The sequence below is a fragment of the Piliocolobus tephrosceles genome, chromosome 14 (genome assembly GCF_002776525.5).
Source record: "Piliocolobus tephrosceles isolate RC106 chromosome 14, ASM277652v3, whole genome shotgun sequence".
NCBI lineage: Eukaryota > Metazoa > Chordata > Mammalia > Primates > Cercopithecidae > Piliocolobus > Piliocolobus tephrosceles.
Window position 1 is genome coordinate 20,283,204 of NC_045447.1, and position 21,578 is coordinate 20,304,781.

At 37.0% G+C, this 21,578-nt stretch overlaps 1 long non-coding RNA gene across 1 annotated transcript in view; it reads left to right on the plus strand.

Annotated features, from left to right (window-relative positions):
- The window catches only part of LOC116418435, an 18,864-nt gene extending 7,640 nt beyond the window's left edge, over positions 1-11,224 (plus strand). The window contains exon 2 of the long non-coding RNA XR_004228445.1: positions 10,972-11,224. This is a non-coding gene — a long non-coding RNA (uncharacterized LOC116418435). The remainder of the gene's footprint in view (positions 1-10,971) is intronic.
- The last annotated feature ends 10,354 nt before the right edge of the window (positions 11,225-21,578 follow it).

The window sequence follows — 21,578 nt, forward strand, 5'->3', positions numbered from 1 at the left end:
TTTTTAGTAGAGACGGGGTTTCACCGTGTTAGCCAGGATGGTCTCAATCTCCTGACCTCGTGATCCGCCCGTCTCGGCCTCTCAAAGTGCTGGGATTACAGGCTTGAGCCACCGCGCCAGACCGCTATTGGCCATTCTAATAGATGTGTTGTGGTAACTCATTGTTGTTTTAATTTGCATATGATGTGGAATATATTTTCATATGTTTACTTGCTATCTCTATATCCTCTTTGGTGAGGTATCTGTTAAGGTCTTTGGCTCATTTTTTAATTTGTTTTTATTTTACTTTTGAGTTTTAAAAGTTCTTTGTATATTTTGGATAAGAATCTTTTATCAGATGTGTCTTTTACAAATATTTTCTTCTAGTCTGTTGCTTGTCTTCTCATTTTCTTTACATCTTTTGTAGAGCAAAAGTTCTTAATTTTAATAAAATTCAGATCATCTATTATTTCTTTCATGAATTGTGCTTTGGGTATTGTATTTCAAAAGCTATCCCCATATCCAAGGACATCTAAATTTTCTTCTTTCATATCTTCTAGTAGTTTTCAAATTTTGATTTTACACTTAGATATATGATCTAATTTTTGTGAAAATTGTTAAGTCTTAACCTTAAACCCAAAGATACTGGTATTCAGAAGTGAGTCTTTGAGAGCTGATTAAGCCATGATAGCAAAGCCCTCATGGATGGGATTAGTGACCTTATAAAGGGGCTTGAGGAAGAGAGTTTGTCTCTCTCTTTTTTTTTTTTTTTTTTTTTGCATGTAGATGTCCAGTTGTTCCAGCACCATTTATTGAAAACATTATTTTTGCTCTGCTCCGTTGTATTGCCTTTTCTCCTTTGTTCAAGAACCAGTTGACTAAGAGCTCTCTTATCTGTTCCATTGGTCTATTTATCTATTTCATAAATACCGCACTGCCTTGACTAAAGTCCCTTCATGGTAAGACTTGACGTCAGGTAGTATCAGTCCTCCAAGTTTTTTGTCACTCAATATTGGATCAGCTATACTGTGTGTTTTCCCTCTCCATCTAAGCTTGGGAATCAGTTGGTCAATATCTAAAAATATTACTTACTGGAATTTTAAGTGGAATTGCATTGAATTTGTAGATCAAATTTGAAAGAACTGACATCTTGGCCGTATTGAATTGTCCTATCCATGAACATAAAATATTTCTCCATTTATTTAGTTCTCTGATTTATTTTCTCCAATTTTTGTAGTTTTATAGTTTTCCTCATATAGATCACATACATATTTATTAGATTTATACCTAAGTATTTCATTTTGGGAGTTATATCTGTGGTACACTTAGGTAATGGAATATTATTCAGCGCCAAAAAATAAATGAGCGATCAAGCTATAAAAAGACATGGAAGAACCTTGTGATGGTTAATATCATGTGTCAACTTGACACACATTGTTCCTGGGTGTGTCTGTGAGGGTGTTGTCAAAGGAGATTAACATTTGAGTCAGTGAACTGGGAGAGTCAGACCCACCCTCAATCTGGGTGGGAACCATCTAATCAGCTGCCAGTGCAACTAGGATAAAAGCAGACAGAGAAATGTGGAAGGACTAGACTGGCTAAGTCTTCTGGCCTCCATCTTTCTCCCGTACTGGATGCTTCCTGCCCTCAACATCGGACTCCAAGTTCTTCAGCTTTTGGACACTTGGACCTACACCAGTGGTTTTCCAGGTGCTCTCGAGCCTTCAGCCACTCACTGAAGGTTGCACTGTCAGCTTTCCTACTTTTGAGGTTTTGGAAATCGGACTGGCTTCCTTGCTCGTCGGTTTGCAGATGGCCTATTGTGGGACTTGAACTCGTGATCATATGAGTCAATACTCCTTAATAAACTCTCCTTCGTGTATACATCTGTCATATTAGTCCTGTCTCTTTAGAGAATCCTGACTAATACAGATCTTAAATGCATATTACTAAATGAAAGAAACTGAGATGAAAAGGCTGCATATTATATGATTCCAACAATATGACATTCTAGAGAATGTAAAACCACGGAAACGGTAAGAAGATTAGTGGTTGTGGTGGTTGGACAGTGGAGAGGAAAAATACGCAGAGCACGGGTGATTTTTAGGGCAGATAACATAAATGATCTGTATGATATTATAATTGTAAATACATGTCATTATACATTTGTTCAAACCCATACAATGCACAACACTAATATTAAACCCTAATATAAGTTATTAACTTTGAATGTTCATGGCGTCAACAACAGTTCAATTGTCATCAATGTACCACTCTGGTGGCAGATGTTGATAATGAGGGAGGCCATACATGTATGGGGTCAAGGGATATGTGGGAAATCTATATACCATCATCTCAATTTTGCTGGGAACTAAAATTGATCTAATAAATAAAGTATTTAATAATAATTTTAAAATAACATTCATACCACTATGGTTTGAATGGACGCATCTTTTTAAAATCCCTTTGTTAGAACTTAAACCCAAAGGTGTTGGTATTCAGAAATGAGCCTTTGATAGATGATGAAGCCATGATGGCAAAGCCCTCATGGATGGGACCAGTCCCCTTTTAAAGGGCCTGGGGAAGTGAGTTTGTTTCTTTTTGCCTTTCTGCCATTTGAGGACACAGTGTTTCTCTCTTCTCCTCCAGATGACTCAGCAAGACAGTTCCATGTTGAAGTAGAAAGCAAGTTCTTTCCAGACACCAAATCTGCCAAAATCTTGATCTTGAACTCTCCAGCCAATAGAACAATGAGAAAAAATTCTACTGTTTATGAATTATCTAGCCTAAGGTATATTTTTCTAGTTGCTCCAATGGACTGAGACATTTACCAGCTGCTTGACTTTGGGTAAATTACATAAGCTCTGTAAGTCCCAGTTCTCATATTTATGACATAAAAATAGAAAAGCATGTGCCTCACAAAGTGTGATGATTAAATAAAAATTAAATAAGATAGAGCAAGTAAAGCACATAATATATTACATTGCATATAGAGGTCAACGGGTATTTTTTATTATCTGGTACTACCTGATATAGTTTGGATATTTGTCCTCACTCCCATCTCATTTTGAAATACAACCTCCAGTGCTGGGAGTGAGGCATAGTGAGAGGTGCTTGGATCATGGGGATGGATCCCTCATGAATGGCTTGGGCCAACCCTTTGGTGATAAGCAAGCTCTTGCTCTGAGTTCACAGGAAATCTGTTGTTTAAAAGTGTGTGATATCTCTCGCCCTGTCTCTTGCTGCTGCTTTCAACAAGTGATGTGCCTGTGCCCTCATCTTCTGCCGTGATTGAAAGCTCCCTGGGCGTCACCAGAAGCCAAGCAGATGGCAGCACCATGCTTTCTACAAAGCCTACGGAATTGTGAGGTCAATTAAACCTCTTTTCTTTATAAATTACCCAGTCTCAGGTTTTTGTTTTGTTTTTGTTTTTGTTTTTTGAGACAGACAGAATCTTGCTCTGTCGCCCAGGCTGGAGTGCAGTGGTGCAATCTCGGCTGGCTGCAAGCTCTGCCTCCCGGATTCACGCCATTCTCCTGCCTCAGCCTCCCGAGTAGCTGAGACTACAGGCGCCCGCCACCACATCCAGCTGATTTTTTTCTGCATTTTTTTAGTAGAGACGGGGTCTCCCCGTGTTAGCTAGTATGGTCTCGATCTCCTGACCTCATTATCCACTCTCCTGGGCCTCCCAAAGTACTGGGATTACAGGCGTGAGCCACCACGCCCAGCCTCAGGTATTTCTTTATAGCAATGCAAGAATATCCTCATATAGTACCACTATAATAACAACTATTTATAAAAATCACAATAATTATTCTGAATTTAAGGTTTTTAGACTTCATAAAAAGCACAAATTATCTGGAAGGAATTGCTTAATTAATAAACTTTGCAGTATTTTATATTTTAATAAAACTTAAAGCTTCTTCCTCAGTTGATCATCTTTTCTCTTAACAATTCCTCATCATATATTGATATCATAAACTAAAAAGCATATCTAAACATATATTAAATATAAAATAAACAGTAACAAGCATATTATTCTTAGCAGAAAGCAGGATGCCATATTATTCTAGCAGAAAGCAGGAAAGAGAAATCAATTCTGTTGTAACAGGGAGAGGGACTTTGAACTATACAGACATTAAAAAGCTACTCAGGTGTACAGAAGGAGGTTATACAATTCAATGAATCTAGGCACAGTACACATTTTGTACATAATGCATGCAAACAGAAATCAAAAGAAAACCAGTATTTATTCACTTTCTGCCATGAGAATGTGTTGCTCTTGACCAACATGATTGTCTGCATTTTTCCAACAGCTGAGTTTCTATAGGATATGCACTATGTCCTGAACACTCTTGTGTACTTATTACCTATCAAACTTCCTAAAATATAGGAGGCATTTAATAAATATTTGACAAATGTATGTGTTCAGAAAGAAATCAACAGAAATCTAAAAACAAGTGACTACCTTATCCACAGGGAATGGAATGGATACAGGAAGTGAACAGCACATATTTTTAAATCAAGATTGTATGTTTATTACAAACTAATCTGAAATATTTTGTCATTACTATTTCTAAGGCATTATTCATGAATAAACTCTACTATTTAGTTGTCTTTCACCTCCTGTCTCTTTAATAAAAACTGAAGAACTGACCACAATTTGCTACTATTTATGATTTTTTGTATTAGAAAACCATGGGGATTCCTTCTTCCCTTATGAGACCAAATTCTCAAACTATTTTTGATACCCCATATGTAAATTTTACTTCCTCCAGTGTGCCTTCATGCATTTACAATGATAACACTGTCAGTCTCGTTTTCCCATTCTTTCATAATTGTCTGAGTACCTCCTCTAATATCTTCTATTTGTTAATCATTGATAACTATCTGCCCTCAGCCCTCATTTTTTTTTCATCTGTAAAGTATCAATGTCTGCCTCAGAAGGCCTTTTTATACTTTCTGGGGTGTCAATTTTTGAATTCTGCAAAAGTAATTAAGATTTCCCCTAGTCCTCTTTTTAGTGCATTTTCTTCATTTTAAAATCGGTTGTTAAAATTCAAGATGTCTTGTAACAACCCCTCCTGCAATTAAGAGACAGACGTGTGTGTCTGGATGTTTTAGTAGGAGGAAAAAAATCATTCAGCAAACAGCTGTGGTTCAGAAAGGAGCAATTCTGTGTTGTCCATGGTGCTGAATGTGATTTTCTGTGGGTATGGTAAGGCATTAATGGCTTGTCCAAGAATCCAAATAGAATTTGATTTTTACCAACCACATGAGCCAGTCTGGAATGTATAATAGAAAACTGAATGCATATAGACTAAAAGTAGAGTACATGTCACAGCATTAAAATATAACAATTTGATTCATAGTTTTCCCTCCATAATTGGAAATGTTTTAAGTAATACAAACAGATGTAATGTTTGATTTCCTTCATTTAGGTAGATGTTTCTTCATGAGTCTTGGATGTTCAAATTTTTCTCTATTACTTAACCAATGAGATTTGTTTCTTAGCTCATTACTTACTAGTCAAATAAACATAAATTCAAAGAAATTTTATTTATTGCAAAGGCATTTGTTGAAGACCTAATATGCACAATGTCTTGTATACTATATGTTTTTGCAATACGTATTTAAGTGTTATAATACATGTCAATATCATTTATTTTAAAAGTTTACTTTTGTGGAGAAGGCATTTGGCTGCAACATCCTTAACTATATGTACAACTACTTAGGCCTTGATGAATAAAGGGATATGAAATTCTGAGTGTGAGACTGGTCAGATTCTGACTTGAGCACTGAAGCAGAATGTGAAAGAGTCTTTTTTAAAACTTATGCTAGTGCCTTGCCCAATGCTAGATAATGCTATCAGGATCTAGGGACAGAGAAAGACAGGATGGAGAGAAAGATTTAAATCCAATTGAATGCCTGAAATTTGTCTACAAAAGGGCAGACATGGCATGTGGATGCTCCAGTGAGATCAAGTGTTTAAGGAATGTTCGATGACTGTTGGTGCATTACCCATGGGTTCTTTCACTTTGAATTATTCCACTATGAAATACTCATCTGCTGACTGCAGAGAGAGGATGACAGAGAGAAAAGAAACATCTTTGCCTTGTCTAAACTTTGTAGAGAGACTGTCGCACATAGGGCAGGCTGTCTTCTCTCATTTGTGTTAACAGGCCCTAAATCACTCTTTCAATTCACTGCCTCTTACTGTGGGGACCATAGTTCTTGGCTCTTCCAGGATGCCATAGTTACAGAGGGCTCCCATTCAGTAGGTGCATTAAAGGGTTTCAACAAGCCCTCCCCTCCCAGCTATTCTACTAACCGTTACTTTCTGGACACATACATTCCACCAAACTAATGAAACTCAAAGTAGCATTGGCAGTAAAATTCTCATGAAATCTGAATGTGCTAATTAACATCTACCAGTATTAATATGTGGAATTGACCTCTGTGTACCTTACAATTAACACTTTTCTCAAGAGGCTATTCTGAGTATGCATTTTCTTTGGACTTCATACCCTGACCTTTTGCTTGTATCTTATAGGCCCATTTTATGAAGTAATCCTTTCCCCTGTTGTTAAAAGCAAGTACTCAAGTCACAGAGTTGCATATGAGCACTCCAAATCACCATATGCATGACTTACTCCAAAGATTCTCACTGGGTGAGACATTGACAAATTTTGCAGGGTGATTCTAGCTTGTACTGTATAAGTCATTCATTGCAGATAATTTACCAATTTTTGGTCCCCCAATATTAACCTCCTATTGAATAGTAGTAGCATAACTATGGAGAAGGCACCCCTATGCATTTCCAAATGCATTTGGGAGAGATTTATCACCTAAATAGACAGCGATTAATAGCCCCTTCTTGCAGTGAAACTACCTTGTGAAATAACTACAAGGGTTGTAATTAGAGCTCCAGTGTCCTGGATTCAATTATTAGGTGGTCTTGGTCTCATAGAGTCATATATAGAGGAGGTGAATTTAGAAAATATAAAGTCAGTACAAAGTACCCTCTGAATATTTAGATAGGTATGGTTATAATTTTTTTTCGTTTGTTAAATGTGCATAATTACATCTGTCTTACCTAGAGTTGGGATTTTTTTCTCTTCAGTTAGGTTTATGTTTATGAGGAAATCACTATAAAATTCTAAGAACTATTACAAATAAAAATGTGTTAATTGATTTGATAAATTTTTAGAGTGTGTGCCAAAAGTACACTATTTTAATGCAGGAAGTTTTTTTTATGCTGTCTTTATTTTATTGTTTCAAATTTAAATCTCAAAAATAGGCTAAATACCTTTCCTAAGCTGTTTTTCCAAACCAGTTACCACCATAAGTCATTTACAAGAAAGAAGTACTTTGTAATGGATCTGAATGGAGTTTATGGTATCACATTCTTAATAGACAGTTGTGCAGCCCTAGGCATGATCAACACAATTGGTGGGTGCTCTCTGGAGATCCCCTAAAGATTCAATAAGTGGAATAAATGGGCAATGGAGAATGAAGTGAGTTGGAAAAGTGCCTGGTTGACTTAATAAATACTAGAAAGGAAAGACAGGGTAGGATTTATCTTCCACAAATACATCTGTTTTACTTGGACTATATACACACATGAATGCATGTATTTGTGCGCACATGCATGTACACACATGTGTGCACACACATGCTGCAATTTGTCTTTTATTTTAAATGTATCAAGCTTTCTTGGGCTTTATTCTGACAGTAAGTTGACCCACCTTGACTTCAACTGTAGTTAAAGAAAACCCTACCTCATCCAGAGCATAATTTGTCTCTGTCTGTTGCTATAAGAAGCCATATCTCTGGTGTTTGATAGTCAACCAAAGAGTGAGAAGACAGCCTAAGGGTTCTCAAGCTGAAATTGCTTCCATGTAGAACTGTTTATCAATGTACTCACTCCACTTCTCAGCTGTTTTCTTCTGCGGCTTACTTTCTTAATGCAAATACCTTCAAGCTACCCCTGGGAAACCTGAATGTCTGAATTTGATGCACTCTTATGCTAACCTGGTACCTTGGGTCCTTTTAATTAATATGTAATTGGAATTACCAATACTTACTGAAAAATGATTTGACACTAAATACTTAACAGACATAATTTAATTTTTATAGCAAATCTATGAGGCAAGTATTGGTATTATTCTTATTTGATTATTGAAGGAACTAAGATCGACGGAGGTCAGTAGAGATAATAAAAAACCAATCATAATAAAGGCAGAAACTGAGACTTAAACACAGTAACCCAGTTTTTCTTGATTTAAAAAAATATTCTAGCTTTCTTAGGAATGTATCTCCTCTCTTATTCCTAAAATGCCCATGGATTTCTACATTAAATTCAAAACTGTAGGTAATGCATCAAGAACATCAAGACAAATATTGAATGTCTTCATTCAATATTTCCTGTTAATTCTAGGAAATTTTATACAATCAAATAAGTTCTGATTTCTGTCTATCCTAGTTCATGTCTATGTAGCCTCTTCCATCTCTAGGGAATCATCAGTATAAACACTGGGCTTATTTGCAGCTCACAATCTGCAGCTAAGAAATCTTGAGACGCAGGAATTATCTAGGCTCAGTCTGCCAGCACCACTGCATTCAGCTCACTGAGGTCTGTATTTTGAAAGCTGTGGATTCCAGTTATCCTTCCTTCTTCTATTCAACATTTTCAGTACTGTTGTGCTATATCTGGTTTGTTTTGTTAGTAAAGAGAAGTGTCAGGGAGCTCTCTTGAGAGAGAATGAAGGGATTTATAACCCTAGATTCTGCAAGGGAAGGATAATATTAACAAAAAGCAAACAATCAATAATGGAAATTCCAATAACATTGCATCTTCAGAAAGTAAGATTTTTTTAGTAGCTAGATATTTATAGAAAATGTTTAAATTATGTTCTTTGATTGAATATCAGATTCTTATCTGGGTAGGTCAAATCTAATTACATGGGTTCTTAAAAGTAGAGAATATTTGCTGACTGTGATAAGAAAGAGTTATGACTATGGAAGAATGGTCAGAAAGATGCAGTATCATTGGCGTTGAAGATGGAATAAGGGAGGCATAAACTAAGAAATTAGGTGGTCTCTAGAAGCTGGACAAAACAAGGAGACAAATGTTCTGCCAGATCCAGATAGGAATACAACCTTCCTGACATCTTGATTTTAACCCGGTGAAAATCATATCAGACTTCTGACCTATAAACTGTAGAATAACATGGTTGTGTTAATTTAAGTCACTGACCTTGTGGTATGTTTTATGACAGTTATAGAAATACAATAAGTTTGGCTACTTAGACATCCAGACAAGCTGAAATCTATTGTAGATTTCCCGACCCAGGCTCTCCCTAGATGTCCTTATCTTCACTTTTTTTATGGCACCTGAACTGAGGTTTAAGTCTGCTACAGTTTCTAAACAAAACTTGTCTATGCTGCAGCCTTGGTTCCATGAATGGTAAAGTGATAACAGTCTTAAGTTTGAATGTTGACATCTGCAAATCATAGACATTCCACATCCATTGTCCAAGAATGGCCCAGCCTGTAAGACTATACACTCCTTGATTTGTGGAACAAATATCTATTTTATACCCACTATGTGCTATTATTATGCTGATTCCAAGAATCCAGGAGAAAACAACATGGACAAAATCCTTATCGATCTGGAGTTTGTACCTTAGAACAAGGGTCAGCAATTGATGGTCCATGAATCAAATTCAGTCCACCACCTGTTTTTACAGTTTTCTATAATACAGGCATGTGTTATAAAAAACAATTCATTTGTTTATTTTCAATGCTGCTTCTTTGGTAAAGGGGTAGAGTGGAGTAATAACAACACAGACTGCATGGTCCACAAAGCCTATGATATGTATTATCCAGCCATATCTAGAAAAAGTGGGCTAATCCTTGCTCTGGAGGGGAAACCGACAATGAAAAAAATATGTACAGATATGAAGAGTATTATGAAGAAGTATGGAGTGCTCTGAAAGTACCTTAGGGTATGGAGATGACATTTAACCAAATCTGATGTAACTAACACTTGGGTTACAGGTCATCACACTGGCTTGGTATCCCTTGCTTTCAAGAATCTCTACCTTCATTCTGTCAGATCCTAGTTTCCTATCATTTCATGTAACGAGACAAACAAATATACAAACAGACAGACAGATAGACAAGCATTATCATGACTTAAAGTCCCAGCTCTCTAACATCCTTGCTGTATGGTGTTAAATAATGACATTAAATGGCTTCTGAGCTTCTTGTTTTTAAAATTGTCATAATTTTTGTAAGGATTGATTGTAAAACTATACAGCAGTAGCTTGATTATCATCAGTGATCCCACTAAAGACATCTTTGTATCCACAGCCCCTGGTATCTGGACCCACTCTGTAACCTTTTGTGCCCCCCTGTATTAATCAGGGTTCTCTAGAAGAACAGAGCTAATAGGATAGATGTATATATAAAGGCCAGCTTATTAAGAAGTATTAACTTACACTATCAGAAAGTCTTACAATAGGCCATCAGCAAGCTGAGCAGCAAGGAAGCCACTCTGAGTCCCAAAGCTGAAGAACTTGGAGTTAAATGTTTAAGGGCAGGAAGCATCCAGCATGGGAGAAAGATGGAGGCTGGGAGGCTAAGCCAGTCTAATCTCTCCAGGTTCTTCTGCCTGCTTTTTATTCTGGATGCTCTGGCAGCTGATTAGATGGTGCCCACCTGGATTGTTGGTGGGTCTGCCACTCCCAGTCCACTGACTCAAATGTTAATCTCCTTTGGCAACACCCTCACAGACACACCCAGGAGCAATACTTTGCATCCTTCGATCCAATTAAGTTGACACTCAGTATTAACCACCACACCACCCATGCAGACTTCTACCTTAGCCCTTTAACTTTCTTTGGTCAATGGAGACATAGAAAATGTCACACAAGGAGAGACTCCAACATGTCTTCCTGTGTTAATGCTTCCTCTTTTACTTCTCAGCCTTCCCCATGAGAACATGCCTAAGACAGACTGCTGAAGAAGGTGGCAAGTGGAACAGTGCTCAATCAGCCTGGTCATCCCAGCCAAGCCTTCAGACATGTAAGTGCCCTCCTCTGATCTGCATAGCTGCCTGATGCGAACACTGTTGACCACTCGTGACTGAGCCCCACTGAGATCAGCTCAGAACAGTAGAAATGACCAGATGACTCTAGCCTCATGAATAAATCCGAGCGTTTATTTTATTTGCCTCTGAGGTTTCATGGTTGATGTTTTCATTTTTTTTTTTTTTTTTTGCAGCAGTTAACTGAAGCATATACAGGAAATGAGATAAACAATGTGACTAGCATGTACTCAATAAACGGTACCTCCTACCTTCCCAACAGTGTCACCTGTATGATATAAATATCAGCAGGTGTTATTTCAGAGTATGCTGTCATTATTACACTGGTTGGGGTGATGCTTCACTTCTCCTGGGTTTCCAGGTAACAGCATGCTTGCAAACACACACACACACACACACACACACACACACACACACACACACTCACACACACACACAGTTAAATAAACTGTGGATCTCACCATCTGCATTCTTAAGTACCTGCCTGTTGCATTCTAAGAGGACCAAAGTCCCCTCCAAATCTCAACTTGCTTTCTCTTTAGGGAGCCACTATATCTCCTACAGGTTCCTTTTCCCAGAAGAACTGAGCAAGCTACATCATGTCAGGGTCAGCACAGCCGGGTTTGTGAAGTAGGTCTGGAGACGGTTCCCAAAGAGACGTTTATTAAAGAAACAATGCCTTTGTCTCCGCAGCAGGGCTAAGTGCTGTTTATTTCCAGATGCTTTCCTGGAACACGGGGAAGGGAGTGCAGCTGCACGTCATTCATGGAGTGGCTGAAACAGGGTGGGGAACAACACCCAGAGGAAATGAGCAGGCTCATTCAGGGGTGGAGACATGATGCAATTTGTTGTCCCCGAAAGAGAAGGACTCAGTTTCCTGCTTCATGGGCCTGCACCTGCTCCAAATTTCAACACTCTTGTTTGTTTGAATGACACCATCCATTTCTTCTTCACCTAATCTTCTAAGCTTTAGCAATTTTTAATTTATCCATATAAATATATTCTTAATTCTTTTTTCTCACCCCTCTATTATTCATTTTGATGAAAATAGTAGAGATAAATGGCTCTGAATGCAGGCTCTGGAGAAAATCTGATTCAGTCAGAATACATCTCCATTTGTTTTCGGACAAGCTTTCTTCAAAACTTGCTTTTATTAGCAGAGATGGTGATACGAGCCTGTAATCTCAGCTACTGGGGAGGCTGAGGCAGGAGGATCATTGAGCTCAGGGGTTCAGGTCTGCAGTGAGCCATGACTAAGCAACTGCTCTCCAGCCTGGGTGACAGACCAAGATCCTGTCTCAAAAAATAAAAGAAATAAAAAGGAAAAAATAAACTTGCTTTCCTTATAATGGCAGATATAAAAAATAGTGCTACATTATAGGTGTGTTTTGCAAAATAAATAATTCAGAATTAAATGTTTATCTCAGTATTTGGCAAAGAGCAAGTAGTTAGTAAATATTTGTTCTTAACTATCATCACCATCATTTTAGTCTTATTGGTATTATTATTATGGCTGAATCCTAGTGTTTGTTGGACTAAACATCTCACAGTTCTTCCGTTTGTCTATCTGGGTCCACCGTCCCTGTACTCACTATGTAAAACACCTCTCTGACTTTCCAACTAGCCTCACCAGTTTCTCTGTCTTGTTCCTAATCTTTCTTCACTGGCCCATCATCTTTTTCTAGGATAACTTCCACTGTTTGTAACATCATGTGTTAGTTTCCTAGAGCTTCCACAACAAAGTGCCACAAACCTAGTGACTTAAACAACAGAAGTTTATTTTTTCCACAGTTCTGGAGGGTGTAAGTTTGAAATTAAGGTATTGGCAGGGCCATGGCCCCTCTGAAACTTTTAGGAAAATACTTCCTTGCCTCTTCCTACCTCCTGGGAGCCTGCCAGCAGTTGTCAGCAACGGTTGGCTTGCAAATGCATCATTCCAATCTTCATAATCTCAGGGCATTCTCCTCGTATGTCTCTGTCTTCACAAGACCATCTTCTTATAAGAACACTATGTGTGTTGAATTAGGGGCCCAGTCTCCTCCAGTATGATCTCATCTTCATTAATCACATCTGCAATAATCCTATTTCCAAGTAAGGTCTCATGTTGAGGTACTGGTAATTTGGACTTCTCGATATATTTAGGCAGGAAGGGGACAATTCTAAAATGTGGCTTTTCAGAACCCACCCCAGTTTATGTTCAGGCCCTGTTCCTCGCCAGTCCCTCCACACTCTTCTCTCTGGCTATAAGAGTATTTTTAGTGAGCTGATGACTCCATGACCCCTCTGCTTCCTCAGAGCCTTTTCATCGGCTGTGTACTGTGGCTGTCCATAGCCAATGCCCTCCCTTGGTTGATTTTCCACCTAATGATACCACCTATTATAAGAAACCTGAACTAAACCCTATGGTTAGTGTTAGGTGTCCTGCTGTCATTCTTCTATGCCTTTTGAGGGGTTACTGCCTCATGGCACTTATTACATGGCTTTCTAACACTTAATTACTTTTCTGTCTCACCAACCAAGCTGGCCAGGTCTGCCTTTTGTATGGCTAGCTCCTAATGCATTGTCTCTTACATAGTGGATTTCGAATTATTACTTGTTAAATGAATAAATAGCCATCCGTTATGATGACTATTAACTTAAAATATTAAATAACAAATGTTGGTGAGGAGGTGGAGAAATTATAACCCTTGTTACAATCTCACATTGCTGGTGATATTGCAAAATGGTGCAGCCACTGTGGAAAACAGTGTGGTTTTTCCTCAAAAAATAATAAAGGTAGAATTACCATGAAAGAAGTAATTTTACTTGTGAGTATACACCCAAAAACATTGCAGGCAGGCACTTGAAAAAAATATTTCCACACTTATGCTCATAGCATCGTCATTTACAATAGTCAAAAGATGAAAGCAACCCAGTGTCCATAGATGGATGAAGATCAATGAATAAACAAAATATGATATATACATACAATGGAATATTATTCATTCTTTAAAAGGAAAGAAATTCTGTCACATGCTACATCATGATGAACCTTGAAAATGTTATGCTAAGTGAAATAATCCAGTCACAAAAGGGCGAATACTTCTGGTTGCATTTGTATGTAGTACTTAGAATAGTCAAATTCATAAAGACAGAAAATGGAATAGTGGTTTGTAGGGATGGAGGGGAGGAGGAAATGGGAGGTTATTGTTTAATGGGAATAGAGTGTCAGTATGGGAAAATAAAAATGTTCTGGAGATAAATGATGGTGATGTTTGCACAATGACAGAAATGTATTATACTTAATGCCACTGGCCTATAAATTTAAAATGGTTACAATGGTAAGTTTTATGTTATATATATTTCCACAACAAAAAATAAAAACTACCCCAACTGCCTCCCCCAGAAAATAAATGAATGAGTCCTATCTATGTATCCTGAGATGTCTGAATCAATCATTTTTGAATGATTGACTGAAACTGAATGCATCTCTATGCTGGTCACTGTCCTCAGCACTATGCAAATACTAATTCATTTAATCTTCCTAACACCTTATGCTGTAGGTAATATTATTACACCAATTTTATAGATGGATATACTGAAACATAGAGGCAAAGCAATTGTCTTAAAGCTAACAGTTTGTATGAGGCAGAACGGGGTTAGAACAGAGGCAGTCTGGCTCTCCGGTCTGGACTGTTAACTCTCATAGCTCAGATAATGTTAACCACTGCAGTAATCAAAATATTCAGGGATTCAGCTTACAGATACAGCAATGTCGATACTACTTAGTATCCACGAGGGCATTCAAATCAGCCCCGTACAGGCTTTGTTTCTACAACATTCTTCCATGTTCCTTACTCCAGGAAAAAAACCTTCCACCTATATTTTTAACATTTTCTGAAGTTTCTTGCCTAAGTGATTTTCTCCACATTATTTTTTCCTGATTATCTATTTCTGTGTAAAAGCTATCCTGTAACTTTTAATACTGCAAAACAGCCAACTGGCTTTTTCACTATTTTGTGTGTTAGAAATTTTGAAGAGCTTGGTTGAGCAGCTTTTCCCTGATCCATGTGATACTCACTGGGGACAGCTTAGGGTGGAGGATACACTTCCAAGATTAGGGCTTCTTTTTTTTTTTTTACTATAATTTTTTTTATTTTTTGAGACTCAGTCGCTCTGTCGCCCAGGCTGGAGTGCACTGGCAAGATCTCCGCTCACTGCAAGCTCCACCTCCCGGGTTCACACCATTCTCCTGCCTCAGCCTCCCGAGTAGCTGGGACTACAGGTGCCTGCCACCACGCCCGGCTAATTTTTTTTGTACTTTTTTGGTAGAGATGGGTTTCACTGTGTTGCTGGGATGGTCTCGATCTCCTGACCTCATAATCTGCCCGCCTTGGCCTCCCAAAGTGCTGGGATTACAGGCGTGAGCCACCGTGCCCATCCAAGGGCTTTTGAACTCACAGGTTGGCACCTCATTGCTTCTTGCCCTCCCCTCACCTCCCTTCCTCTCTCCTCTCTTCTCCCTTTCCCCTCCCCTTCCTTTCTCTCCTGTCCCCTCTCCTTTTAACTTTGTTCTCTTCTTCTTCTTCTCCCTCCTCCTCATCCTTCTTTCTCTCCCTCTTTCTGTTTCTCTGCCTTCACATGACTTCTTACTATTCTAGTGTACGGTGGCTTCACTTGCTTGGGCTTCTGAACAGCATGGTGGGTGGTCGCAGGGCAGTGATATTTTTTACCTGGTGACTGGATTCCAAGACACGGATAGTAGAAGTTGCCTAAAGAGTTAAAAGGTTTGTTTAGAACTGGCACAATATCATTTCCAACATATTCTATTAGTCAAAACAATCACAAGACCAACCCATATTCAAGGGGTTGAAGAGATAGGCCCCACCTTTTGATGCAGTAATGGCAGTTTCCATTGCAGAAGAGCATGTGGAATGAGAGGTGTCATTGTGCCACCTTTGTACAGCACAATATTTCATTATCTATAGTTGCACTGTATCTTTATCTCTATCTCTATATTTATATCTATATCTAGTGGGAATCAGATACAAAACATGATAGGTAGACAGACTAATATAGATATAGGTAGCTGTATCCATCTATAGGTGAGTTTGTATGTATATTTATTAGATAATACTTCATCCCATTCAGTTGTATATGTAGCAGAATCCCAATTTTAATTAAAGGTAAAGATAGTATTCATTGACTCAGCATCCAAAGTGCAGAAGAGGCAGGGACAGATCTTGCTCATTTTAATCATAACTGAGTCCAGGCAATCAGAATCCTTGGAACAATTTTATTACTACCTAAGTTTCTTTTTTACCTACATTTCCTTGTGTATGTTGGCTTCAGAATTTCTCTAGAACTGGGAAGAAACATAAAACAATTATAAATACATAGCAGATGCCTGAAGAGAGATGCCAGAGATGAAGATGAATGTCCAAAGATCATCTGCATAGAGACAGATCATTTTTTGCAGATGCGAAATGAGTGAGGTCTTTAAAAAAGATAACAGCCCAAGTAAGGAGAAAAGACATTTAAGTCACAGGGAAGTCTTGATTTGCAGGATGAAAACTTTTATATTGTAATGTATGTATGAGTGTGTATGTGTGTCTATCTGGCCAGGGAAAGATTTAATAGACCCTTGACTAGAGTAAGTAGTAGTTACTAGTAGCAACCAGTAGTAAACATACTCTCTGCCTCACCTGTTTTGAACTGAAGTTGTAACCTTAAGAAACAAATGAGATAACACATTGCTTATTGGGAAAAGACTTTGCAGTTGAAGTTAGCAGACATATTTCTGGTTCTCCATTTTCAGCTGATGGAAATGGGTACCTGAGGCAAGTTTTCTAAGTCTTTGGACGTTGTTTCTTAAAGTTATAAGATGAGAAACCTGGGTTACATGAGTATTGGAGGCCCTTCTAATTTTAAAAGATTGTGACTCTATAAAAATGCTTTTGCCAAGTATGTAAAATTACACAAAACAAGATTTTATGACTTTTAAAGGTTGATTTATTCACAGTGCCTGTCTACATTGATCAATTTCACCATATAAATGTCAACCATTTTATTTTATTTGTACTGATGGACCTAACCAGGGTTAGCAGTACATTTTGACCAGATCCACAAGGTCACAGCCAAATGGAAATTCCTGTTAAACATCATCAAAGATCAAAGGGGGAACTACAGATAAGCTTTGCTTCATGCAGCTGCTGTGATTGTGGCAAGCTTTTGGTAAGTGATAGTTTTGTAAATTTAGTTGCTTCTTAATTACACTAGAAACACTTGTTATTTAAAAAACTCCAGGGTGACTCACATATATATGTGTTTCTATATATACATATACACATACATATGTAAATATACACACACATACATAAAGTGCCTTTGTAATATGAATCTTAATGGCTTAATTAATGTTTTGCAAATTATAATTTGAGTATCTCCAGTGTTCTTAATACTCAGCCTACCCGTATAGCATAGTCAAATACTTCTATGATATTTCCTCTATAGAACGAATTTATATGCAGGCTGATATCTTCCAAACAGATCAGCCAGACATATTTTTCAAGTGGAATTTTATCTCAGCTGTCCAAGTCAATGTTTCCACTGCTAAGATTCATCAGCTAATTGCCACCATATCAGTTTGACTTTGACAGCCAGTTCATTTGCTACTGTTTTTCACTACTTCTTTTGAGTCAGTCATGTTAATCAGTTTCTGCCTGACTCACTTATTCTTTAATAATTTCCTATCTTTTTCCTAAACGTATGTGTGCATGTTTTGTTGATTGTAAATAAATTCTTGCTACAAAAAAAATTTAAGCAGCACCACCATTTATAACGTAAGATATAAATGATTTCACTCTCTTACACTGCAAGCCTCTAAGATGACCACTGTTCACAGTTCAGCATATATTTCTTTGAAATTTTCAAATTTTTGTTTAAATTTGATAAATTATAATCACCTGTTAAGAAAGTATATACAGAACCACATTATTTTCTGATTTTGTGTCATAGCCTATTGAATTATTTTCAATTCATTTATGAAATTGACACCTTGATTTTAGATATATTAGCTGCCTTTTTTCTTATTTGAATATTATATTGAACATATTCACCCATCTACTAATTATCTACTTAATGTAAATTCTTAAAATTAAAATTCTTAATTAAAGTCATGTGGACTTTTTTTTTTTTTTTTTTTTTAGGAAATTATAGTCAGAACAAAAGTGCATAAGGATGCTTATCTAACCATATCCTTGCTAAAACTAGACTTAGGAATCTTTTGATAAAAATGTTTTCCTTTCTCTCCTTCTTTAATTAGTATTGGTAGGCATCTTTTCATATTTTTCTGGTTATTTATAGTTTACTTTTGATAACTATATAATGCCTTTAGGTTTTCTCATTCTGATGCATTTTGACTTTCAATATAAAGTTTTTCCAAACAATTTAAAAGCGTTGGGGTTAAGTCTTTTGAACGGACATCATAATGAAAAAAATTCATGCCCAGTGTAAGTTTTACTCACTTATCCAAACTTACTCCCTGCTTTTCCTCACTATTCCAGCTTGAACGTTCCTTCCCAACTTTCTCCCACACTGTGCTCATCATAACTATTTGACAATTACTTATGTATCCTTCAAAAGCTCATCTGCCCCATAAAGCTTTTGTGTCTCCAGTTCAATCTCTTCCCCGTCAGGGCCTCTCCTAGCTGACACCATTAGAATCCAATTTTGTGACACCTTGCATTTCCCTCTCTTGTTGCCTTCAAAAGCAAATAATTCCTTCTGGTCCAGAATAAAATTTAGTTCATTGGAATATTATTTGAATTCATACAATGGATTTAGAAAATCTCAAGGGATCAATAAATATTGGTAGAATGGTTTATCCATTTCTAATATTTTGCCTTGACCATAAGCCCTCAAATTCTAACTCTTCTTGTCATTCCAGTTTTGAGTTATAGTGCTAGCTAGTAGATACTAGCATGCTTCTATCTCATTCCCTTTCATCTGCTAATGGATTGCACACGTTCATCTCCTGACAGTGAATACATAACATGGGTCTGTGCAAAACAAATGAACAAATGCATAAATGAAGAATGAATTAATAGTCTATTTTCCTGACCACCATAATTATTTTGGAAATGGGTACATGAACCAAGCCTTATCATGCTTCCCTGGGACTTTTCTGCCTGGAAATATTGCTCCTTTCCTTGGATGTCATGGTAATACAAAAATGTCAACTAGACTGGCAGTAGCATTCTTCTAAACACTGTGCCTGGACCCGTTTAAAGATATAGAAGAGTCAATATATAGACAAAGAACAAGTATGAGAAGGAATCTAATGGGCAAATCATTTGAGCCCTGAATCAGGGCATGCCTTCTCTCTGTATTTCTTCTGTATCTCCCATATATGAGAATCTCAAGAACTGGCTTTAATATCTTTGGATTCTTCTACATATTATGGAACTATTGCTAATAAAAACCATTAGACCCTTGTACTTCCCTGCCAATCTGTAATGTTCCCTTTGGATTTTTCCTTCTTAATTTACCGATTTCTGAATCCTAGATTAAGATTCTTATGCCTTCCTTAAGCCTGCCACTAAATGCTCGTCTAAATGCTTGGGGGGTTTCCTGTGAAATATTTTTCATTTGATTGGAAGAGTGGTTGGAATGGAAGACAAAATAGAAGAGAAAGAAAAGTTTGGGGAATGTGCAAAGAAATAAAGGAAGGGTCACAAAATTGTAGCACATTTGTTATTGGATCATTATATGCATATTTCATAGTGATGAATACTATATCATGACAAAAATAAATGCATATAAAACATTTTAACAAAACAGGACACAGTGTTGCATACATACTATAATTATAATATAAAATAATAGTTATTAAGAGTAACAGAAGAGAAAAAAATAACTTTTTGCTTTTAGTGTGGTAAAAGTATAAGTGAGATTCTTTTCCCTGCAAATATTTACATCAATTTTACAGTTTAAATAAAATGTTTTTTCCTCTATTTTCCCAATTTTCTACAATGTGTTCATAGTGCGTGTGGTGGGGGCTGAGAAGTGCGGGAGGAGAGAAAAACATGTGGACCCAATAATCTCAGCTCCATTACTTCTGTATGGGATCTTGTCAATATGCTAACATCTTTAGTCTTAGTCTCACCTTCCATAAAATGATGAATAAAACTGACATGGGGTTCCAATGCAAAAGCCTACTTTTTAAAATGTAAATAAATTATGTACCTTCAGTGTTGGCTTATTAAACTTTTAAGGCTATTCTTTACTTCCCCAAAGAACATATTTGCTTCCATTTTCTCAATGCACATAAAACACTCATTCTACCACCACCACGATTTTAATAGAGACACATTTCTTTTTCTTCTTCAAAAATGTTAGAAGGACAAATATATTGAATTCTGATTACTTAAGTTTGTCTCCTGTGTTGAGGAGACGATATAGAATAGTTGAGATATGGTGAACTGAAGCATGTATCTTTGGCTAAAGAATAAAGCAACTATCTATCTCCAGAAAAAATGTATCAAGTCACATTACAATAAAGAAACAACCTGTATAAATCTTAGAAATATACATTTTTTAAAATAAATCCACTCCTTGAACCATGAATTTGCAATCTCTGTGTTACGTGAGATGTAATGGATCTTTCAGTTCTGTGGTTGATTATAATTTAATTAGTTATTATGTCTTTGGGGTCTAATAGAAGGACCTGTGCATTGAACATAGTTTGTTTTTGTTAACCAGCATTCATTTACTCTTCTTTTGCAAAAATCTCAGATTTCATTTGAAGAGTGGTATCTTTCCTCCACTCTCAATCTATATATTCTGTTGGAGTTGAGTCCATTTGTAGCTCTAAGGGGAGCTTAAGGAAATAAAATGCTGCATACTGCTAATAAGATTGTTTCAGGGATAGATATGTTGCTGTGTCAAGCTAATCAGAGACAAAAGACTAAATTCTGGGATATTTTTTAAGCTATCAGAAAAGCAGACTCACCCTTTTTTTTCCTGTTAGATAGGATTTAAAAAAGAGGTAACCCCAGAAGATACTGGAAGCAATATTAGAACCAAGGGAAAACAAAACTCTAAGAAAATAGAGGCAAAATAGAGAAAAATACATGATTGGGAAGGAAATAATGAATTCTCATCATATCATTTGTGCCTCTATATCCAGCATCATCAGAAAATACTAACCTTGGTTCTTTGAATATAGGCTCCATTAAATATTTTTAACCTAAGTTAAGCTAATTTGCTTCTGGGTATCTGTTAACGGAAACCAAAAGACCATGCTGTTACATAGCGGGAATGATTGGGGTGGAATGAGAAACATCTTTAGTCCAGAATGTCCTCATTACAGGAAGAAAGAAAGAAAGAAAAAGAAAGAAAGAAAGAAAGAAAGAAAGAAAGAAAGAAAGAAAGAAAGAAAGAAAGAAAGAAAGGAAGGAAGGAAGGAAGGAAGGAAGGAAGGAAGGAAGGAAGGAAGGAAGGAAGG